The 9,402-nt window shown below is 41.0% G+C and overlaps 1 long non-coding RNA gene across 2 annotated transcripts; it reads right to left on the bottom strand.

The window, feature by feature from the left end:
* Window positions 1-3,811: 3,811 nt before the first annotated feature.
* Window positions 3,812-8,905, bottom strand: LOC118163315. 2 transcript variants are annotated; one of them, XR_004748980.1, is made up of 3 exons: window positions 8,829-8,905; window positions 6,818-7,055; window positions 3,812-4,503 (listed from the first exon to the last, which is right to left on the bottom strand). It is a non-coding gene; the product is annotated as an uncharacterized LOC118163315 (long non-coding RNA). The 2 variants fall into 2 exon arrangements; XR_004748981.1 differs by lacking the exon at window positions 8,829-8,905 and adding an exon at window positions 7,382-7,522.
* Window positions 8,906-9,402: the final 497 nt, after the last annotated feature.

Genomic DNA, 9,402 nt, shown 5'->3' with positions numbered 1-9,402 from the left:
GATAAAAATCCACCTATATTTTATCTTTGCTTTTTAAGTCTCAAAATATAGGTAGCTGTCATTTTCCAGCTGCCTATTCATTTGATTTACGCTACTTATATTGATGACTTTAGCACTTTGTTCCTTTTGTGTGAAGGAACTGGACTGAGATGCTTATTGTCTACTCACTGCTTTAACAACTTCAATACCATAAACTATGTGCAAGGGCCTTGCAGAGAGTCTGGCATTTCATTTGCTTCCAGTTGAGTGCCCCGCCTTGTGGTGCATTTTCTCAGCAGCTTGAACAGCCATTACAGGGACACAGTCAGAAGGATTCAAATGGGGTCCTGAGTGGAGTACTCAGGACTCTGGTAGCTTGTGAACAAGACCCTTGGCAGAGTGAACTCCACTGCAGTGGAGAGTGTTGACAGTGAGGCATGCGAGATTCTGTATTGGGCTTATGTGGCAAGGTTTTGGTAGCAGGGGGATGCAGGGGTGGCCTCCTTGAACAGAGCCCAGCAGCTGTCCCACGTCAGATCAGAGCCAGCTTCCTCTGGCTCCAGAAGGGACCCACTGCTAGCCAGAGCTGAGCCAGGGAGTGATGCTGGTTAGGTCTCTGGGAGAGCAGATTGAAGAAAAGGAAAAAAATGGTGCAAAACAGCTGCTGGGAGAGGGGAATGAGAAAATGTGAGAGAAATACCCCCTCAGATACCAAGGTCAGTGAAGAAGGAGAGGGAGGATGTGCTTCAGGTGTTAGAGCAGAAGTTCCCCTGCAACCCATGGGTCCCACATGGAGCAGATCTCCACGCTGCAGCCCGTGGAGGAGCCCCTGGTGGAGCAGGTGGATGTGACCTGGAGGAGGCTGCGGCCCATGGAGAGCCCCCGCAGGAGCAGGGGTCTGGGGGGAGCTGCCACCTGTGGGGGACCCGTGCTGGAGCAATTTGCTCCTGGTGGATGGACCCCGTGGTACAGAGCCATGTGGGAGCAGTTCTTGGAGAGCTGCTGCCTGTGGGCAGCCCCCGCAGGCTCAGTTGGGGAGGGACGGCATCCTGTGGGAGGGACCCCACGGGGAGTAGGGGCAGAGAGGGACCCTGAAGGAGCTGCAGAGATGAAGTGTTAGGGACTGACCACAGCCCCCATTCCTCATTCCCCTGTGCCCTGCAGGGGGAGGAAGTAGGTGAGGGTGGATAGGAGGAAGGTGATTTTAGTTTCCTTTTAGTTTCTTGCTGCTCTAGTCTGTTTATCAATCGGCAATAAATTATATTAATCTTTCTATGCTGAGTCTGTTTTGCCCATGACAGTAAATGGTGAGTGTCGTTATCTCAACTCATGAGCCTTTTTTCATCATACTTTCTCCTCCTATTCTTTGTGGAGGCGGGGGGGTGATAGAGTGGTGTGGTGGAGCTTTGCTAGCCATCAATGTGAGACCACCACAGATTCTAGACAGACAACTTTATAATTGGAAAGAGATGCTAATTTGTACCCGCTGAAATGGAAGTTAACGTAAGTGAGCTGAGAATGTTCTCAGTCTTCATCAACTTTTAAGCAATATTTCTGAAAAATCCCCTAGCAGCATTTTTTCTGAAATGATTATGAATTCTGTGGACATATTGCTGCTTATAGCCAATCTTCTTAATTAAATCCTTCTCAAGTGCTTGTGGCATACCAAAATCCAGAAAAAATATTGTGTTATAAAATGCAGGACTGCTTGCACGCATGCACGTGTACATCAGAATGGAAATTCAGAAGCCCCAGTAAAAAGAGTACTTGTATAGGCATGTGTAATATTCAGAGAAGTATAATGATGGCAACTGCCTTATAGTGGCTCCTTTCAACAGCAAGTGACTATCCAACCACCACTGTAGAAAATTAGCTGCACCTTGTCATTTTACTCAGTCCTGCAATGACAGACCTCAGTGAGAACCTGAGAGCTAAAGGCTAAACTATGCAAAGATAATTTATAACAGGAGGTGACCTGGGGTCTGACTAATCATCTCGTTTCCTTCTCACATCTGCTCTGTAAATTCTAATAGTCAATAAATCAGTTAACTGCTAGATATGACTGGAAACTATACTATGTCCCCACACCAAGGGCATTAGGGTAGCCTACTTTCTCAATTCTCACAGAAATCTGCAGAGAAATAGATCCTTAACAAAAGTTGCAAGCAGCCCTGAGATCAGGTTGGTCCTGGCCAGGCTGTCCTACAGGGCATCTGTGGATGCCTTCCCACTGGCCCAGCAGGACTGGGTTGCTCTCATCCACACCGGCTGGGAGCCAGTCCCAAGAACAAGCTCCAAGCAGGACGCTCTTGAATCTCTTAAACTAGTAGGGTGTGTTCTCATACTAGTATAACTTACTTGAGGCAGCTTGCTCCAACACACCCAAACTTAGATAGTGTAGTGGCACAAAGAGATCACCCACATAAAAAGCTCTCCCTCTGTAGTCGGGCATAAAAATGCAAAGATTGTCTGAGTGCATGGCCTAACAATAAAGCTCATATAGCTCTTTTTTTTTCTTTTTATTTTTTCTGGAAGTTGATGCATAAGGAAAAACTTCTCAGTATGTAAAAGTGCTCTTTTAGTTAAGGTTGGTAACAACTCCAAATTGGTATCTGGTTATGTAGTTGTATGAATTTATGGCAAGAATGTGTGGTTCCATTATGAGAAATGAATATTGATGTCTGTAGTATATAGAGACAAATTGAGCTCTAATGATTTCCTAATAAAGTAATTTGTTCATAGATCACAAGAGGATACAAGCAAGAAATTTTTAATGGTAAGGCCAAGGTAATTATTTTTCAGCATCTAATTACACCTATACAACTGATTTGGGCTACATTTGCTGAACTAAATGATGATATAGACTGTCCCACTGAGGTTCACATTCATCATTAAAAGCCAGTTCCCGGCCTTTGACAAGAGGGTAGAGCAGCTCCTGAGAGGTAGTTTAATATAATTAGGAGGATATTATGTTTACTATCTGCACACTGCACTTGCTTTAGATTAAATTTGACAACTGGAGAAGTAGAGGGATATTTTTCCCAAAATTAGTCTTGTCATCTCAGATCAAACTTTGCCTGCAGTTTATTCTCTTCCCATCTATAACATGGAGCTAATGAGAAGGAAGAAGCCCTTACAGGAATCACAGTAACAGTGTACCCTTGGTGTTACTAGAGATCCATAGAGTGTTGTGGGTAAAGTTTGTGGAAACACACAAGGAAGGGCCAGCCTGGTGTATTTAAACACACAGGCTGGTATTTTCAGTACACACCACATGCTTCACAGAAATCTTTACGAGTTTAATATTTTGGTCAGTGTATCAGTTGACAGGCTATTGAACAAACTTTTCCTGCAAGTTTGTTTCTGCTAATGAATCCAATTTGTGTTTCATAGTATGAACAAGCCACTTAAGCACAGCTTTTTAAGACTTGTCAGTTGCTTTTGCTGTCTGAATACTCCACACACTTCCACGGAGCTGTTTTTGTTCTGAGAAGTTGATACATCTTCAAATGAGGGGAGCAAACACCATTGTGTACATGAGGGTAAGTGCACTTTGAGAAATACTGAATTTATCTACTTTTTGCTCTCCATCCTGGAACATCAGACAGACAAATTTAACTATGCTGCTCTTTATTGCAATGCCTTGAGGGAAAAGGGCAGTGAAGGAGCCAGCAGATCTGACACAGAGTGAATCAGAACAGAACTTTTCTTTGGAGTGGAACTTTTCAAGGGAAGGTGAACAGCAGGAGATGGGAAATTCAAGATAGCTTAATGACACCTAGCAAAGAGGTGTTCAGCAAAAAATAAAAAAATAAAAAAATCATGCAAGCCAAGGCAGCTAGATTCCCATGGGCCAAGTAAGAGCACTGACAAAGGAGATAAAAAGAGCATGGTCTGATGGGAATTTATTTAAATGAAAAAACTTCTTCAGTAAAACATCTACTTGTTATGTTCTCTCCATCTACTCTTTAGGGATCTGTTTCCCACAAGGCGTTCTGGTCCTTTTCTCTAAGCACATCTCTCCTGTGCATAGGAACAGATCCAGACTCCAGCTTGTAAAAGGGAGTACTCAGACTGGTCCTTCAGGGATGAAGTCCTGCTGGAGAAGGTCTGCAAATCTTCTCTACCCTGCCACTTTTCCTCTGAGGAATCACATTGCAGCTGGTGGAAAGAAGATCAGGGTGTTTTTCTTATAGAATTCAGGCAGCCCCTTTGGTAGGTGGACAGTCCTGGCTTGGTTTGGCAGTAGGCTCTTTCACCTTCTGCAGACTCTGCTGGAAGATGGTCTGCCATCAAAACCAGATGCAGGTGTAGAGCAGGTCTTCCTATCAGCACCCTGTACGGAGCAGGTCTTCTTCCCAGTGCCCAGTGCCAGTGCCTCTTCTCACACCCACTGGTTCATCTCTTCATTCCAGCCTGCGAAATAAATTTCCAGTTAGCTCCTGTGTTGCTGCTTCCTCATGAAGAATTCAGCTCCATCCCCAAATCAACCTCACTTCCCACGATTATCTCCATGAGGATTATCTGAAGAGATAGAGTCAGCACACATTAGGAATATGATTTCTAATTTACCAAGATTTTAAAACATTTATTTCCATTACTCAGTTCAGCGTAATAAGCATGGTCTATCGACAATGAAGGACAATATGAGCTAGATATTAAAAGGAAAGGCTTTTCTACTTTCTATACAACTGGTACTGCAGGGTGACATTGTCACCCTGTGACACATTTTATCCTGTAATGCTGTTAAGAACAGTATCAAAATACATTATTTGCTTTTCCAGTAGCAGTCACATAAATTAAAGATGCCCAGAAGCAGCTTGCATTCATATCTAGCAGCTTTGAAAAATGATCTAATTTTGATTGCAAGTAGTATAACAATCTCCTTTGTGATAGAGTTCTTTATTTGGTATTTTTTCTTCATTCTCCAGCCTCATCTTTTGTCAGGTACAGACACTAATAACCAGTTTCTGTTTACCACCTTGATTCTATCCAGAAAAAAAAAAAAAAAAAAAAAAAAAAAGAACATGGCAATTAGTAGAACTTCTGCTTTTCCTGTGTTTTCAATGCAATTTTGGATCTGTTCACTTAAGGAGGATATGGAACTGACTACCCTTACTGTTAACATTTCTTTCCATCCAGGAGAACTTTCTATTTTCAGTGACGTGCCTCACACTCCTTATTTGCAAAGTGTGACTAGATATATAATCATGTGACAAGTCTGCTATGAGGTTTTAAGTGAGTTGACCATCTTAGCAAATGAGCTAAAAGAAAAAAAATATGTTTCTTCTCCTCAGGTTAGTTAGACTGTTTAGTCAAATCTTTATTTTAATTATTTTCACATGTTGTTTTTCCTATGAATATCAGGAAGAAACTTGCCTGCATCTCCAAATCCTCTGGTTAAAAATGGGGAGATCTGTGACATCTTACTGATATGAAATCTGCATAAATATATGAGGCATCTCAACATTACAATAAACAAACAAACCCCAAATCTACAAGGAGTAATATATTTCAGTCATCATTAAAACGCTGTGTCAGAGATTGGTATATATCTCCTTGTGGGAAGATCTGGATGATTTAGTTGCGCATCTGTTATCAGACTTCTTAAAATTCTGATTTATTTTCTTCATAAAATAAAAAATTCCTATTTTAATTTTAATTTTGGAAATGCCTTTACGGGCTCAGTACACTACATCTCCCACTACAAATCATCTTTCATTCAGAACACATCCAAGCAATTGCTCCTGCTTTGTCCTACTCTCAGAATTGATAGTGCCTGGGATGTATCTTTTGTTTTATCAGGTGGATTTCATAGCAGACTGGAAGAAGACTGTTCTATGTGCCAACACTTCCCAAGGTGTTGAAATTTGTCCTTATTTCATGTCAGTCACCCTTAGAACAGGGTAATATGCGCTGTCAGTTACTTAAGTACAAGGCTGCAAGCAAAACATGAGCCTGTAGCCAGCCAATCAGTCCAACAGGCAAAAGCTCTGGACCACATCTCCTTTCAGTCCCTGTCTTCCCATAAACTCACAGAGGCAGTGTTGGGCCAGCAGCCACTCTTTTCCCACCACAGCTGCAGCCTGGCAGGGCTGACACCCATTGTGGGCAGAAATCTGCTATTCACCTTCTCTTGAGCCCTTTTCCCTGGCACTGATGAATCCTGGGAATAAGCATGTGTTGGTGGCTTCCAGATGTATCTTTAAAGCAGACAAACCAAAAGCCCCAGACAGTGCTCAGAGAACAACTGATGTAAATCAATGTGCACTGATTTATAGCAGCTGGGGATTTGGCTCAGGAAGGCAAGCAGTCGTTGATGGTATTGTGAAGGTGAAACTACAGACAGTGAGGCCCACCACATTTATTATGTACAATTCTGGGATGGGAGCACTGGTTTCCTCAGAGGGAAGCATCCTGGTCAGCCAGGTGCAAGTGCTGTCTGGAATTCATCAGCATCTGAGAGCTTACAGCCCCATACTTCAGTGCTGTAAATCAAAGGCATGCACACTAATGTTGAAGAACATTGTGTGTGTCAATTCATTAGTCAATGGAGTGGGAAAGATCAGCGTATCAGTCATGAAGATATATGAAGTCTGCTTCTTAATGATGTTAGCTCGTAGGCAGATTGTGATGGAACCTTTGTGGCCTGATGACTGTGTTTAATATGTGTAATCCATACCTCAATAAATCTGTGGCTGGCAAGAGAGCACAGCCACTTTGTTCAGTTTATGGAAAGAAGCACACTAAGCACTGTGGGCAGCATTAACATTTAACAATGTTAGGCTTGAATATAGAAACTCTTTTTACTGGAACCAAATTAAAAAATAATAATTACCCAATGAAAACAGTCAGTATGGGTTTTTCTGCTTTTTTTTTTTTTTTTTTTCTGCACAGTAGACACCCATCGGATCCCGTTATTGTTGTAGTCACATCAGAGTAGGACTTGGATATTCCACAGAACATATGCAGGATTAATCCGGCCATCAGGCCGGAGTTTGTCCCTGCTCAAGGTGGAGCAGCTCAAAGTGCAGGCAGGGACTGACTTGCATTAAAAATGTCATACTGACACATTGCTGAACACAAAATAAACAAACAAAAAATATCAGGTAGTACAGATTTAAAACACTGTTCATTCCAGAAATGTATACTAGGAAAAAAAAAAAAAAAAAAAAAAAGACAAAAAAAAAGAACTTGCAGAAAATTTGCTTATTTTTAAATAATCATTCTTCAATGTTTTAAGGACCCTAACAAGTGCCAGATCCTCAAGTAAAGTAAATGGACTCCGCCAAAGTAAATGAGACAGCACCAGCATGTACCAAGAGGATCTGGCCCTGTTCAGTGCTCTACTTTCTTTCTGCCATGGTTTGTCACTGTAATAATGTGAGAAGCTGTGATTTACCTTTGCTTCATTCTGTTCCCACATGAAAATGTAGGAATCTCGTTCCAGTTTTTAGAGGGCATGTGTGTTCAGGAACAGCTCTCTGATAAAGCAGCAGTAGCAGGTGGGAGCAGCTTACCCACCCATGCAAGCTATCTTCAGCAACTGGAGAGCCAAACAAATTGCACCACAACTCGGACAACAGCAGCACATACAGGAGTTAAACTGACTGCAAGAATGAATTGCAAGTGTTCTTTTAATCTCTGTATCATAAACAGCCAGCCCTGGTTCTGCTTTGCAAACAAACAGCAGTGAAATAGCTGGAATAGTTGGGCCTGAGCAGGAACAGCCTATTAAGATTGACAGAGGAGACCATACGCTTCAGAGAGTATGTTGTGAATTTCTGGTAGTCTCAGAAAAGTGCATGGCATTTGGTTCAAATTTATAAGAATTTTTCACATCCTTACAGATGTTAGCTTTTTCCGTAAACAAAGATGAAAGCAATCAGGCCACCGGAAAAACTAATCTGGTGCACTGCTGAGTACTGGCTTAATCTTGCTCCTGGACACACATTGAACCTGAAAGATTTTTTTTTGGTTGAACTGCAGAAAGTGTTAACATATTTCTGTGAATATGAGGTAAGCTGACTGAACTTCAGAGCATGTGAAAACTCCAGATAAAGGTATGGGGACTTAGCTGACAGCACTGAAACAAGCTTATCAGCTTCTGAAGGTGTTAGCAGCAATTTTAAATACTGCCATTTGAGTGACATGGAACATAGAGCTGTACTTTAAAATCTGGATAAGAAATATGCTTATAGAGCAGTGCCTTTTTTTAAAAAAAAAAAAAAAAAGTAATTTTATGTGTCCTGTATGATATGTATGATATTCAAATACTATTTTTTTTCATACATATATTTGTATATATTCATGACAAATTAAAATGAAACCCAAAACTTCTCAAATGTTTAACAGCATGTATAGAAAGCTAAATCCCAGCTGAAAACAAACAAGCAAACAAACAAAACAAAACAAAACACTGCTGTTTATCAATATTTTTGCCTGGTACCTGCAGTTTATGATGCTTATCCTTCATTTCCTGTTCTAAATTGCAGGACAGATAATATCCATCTAGCATTTTATACATTTTACCTTACAAGTATCTACCTTTATTCCGCTGACATTACTCCTTTAAACCACACTCATATCAGTGTGAGGAATTAAGTTAGCAGCTAAATTTATGTCTGCCTTGTGTCAAAGCAGTCTTGTTGATCATGCAATGAGGAAGCGCTGTTACAGAAGAGGGTGACCACCCCTGATTTTATGTGCATTCTTCAAGGTGGATTGGTTAGAAAAAAACTGATCAGTGATAGAGGACTTCATTCATCTGACGTTCATTTGGATTTGGATAGGGAAGTTTTGTGCTGGCAAAACACTTAGGTATATACAAAGAAGAATTTCATACTTACCATTTTGAGAAGAGAGGGAGGCAGAAAGCTTAGACAAAAATCTTTCTTCCTCTGCAACAGAGAAGGCTCTTAGTTTCTGTGAAAAAATGAAGACAGTGATTTACTTAGGCTTATTTATCATTTTCCAGATCTATATGTCACCAGTACTGTTTGAAACAGAAAAATTGTTTTAGATATTTCTCTGCAAAATCCCTGTCATTTTACACCATAAGAACAGAGCTATTTTGAGTCAAAGCAAAAGCTGATCTATCCCAGTATCCTGTTTTGACAGAGGACAATGCCGGATACTTAGGAAAAAAAGTTTTAGAACATACAGTAATGCTTATTATCTTAATCGCCAGTGATCTGCAGCTTAGAGACTTTCTCAACTACTATTTTCTGCTTGTTTTTAACACTTGCTATACAAGTTTCTTACATCTTGACTTTACGTAATGCTAGACATGGCAGAGCTGCATTTGGCATCCTGACCACACCATGTCAATGGTTTCCATAGTTTGATGCATTTTGTCTCTTCTGAACCTGACATGGGGTTGTTTCATTTGTTTGTGTCTTTTATGCTTCCATGTTCACCTTT

The sequence above is a fragment of the Oxyura jamaicensis genome, chromosome 2 (genome assembly GCF_011077185.1).
Source record: "Oxyura jamaicensis isolate SHBP4307 breed ruddy duck chromosome 2, BPBGC_Ojam_1.0, whole genome shotgun sequence".
Classification (NCBI taxonomy): Eukaryota; Metazoa; Chordata; class Aves; order Anseriformes; family Anatidae; genus Oxyura; species Oxyura jamaicensis.
This window is presented reverse-complemented; position numbering and strand designations above follow the sequence as displayed.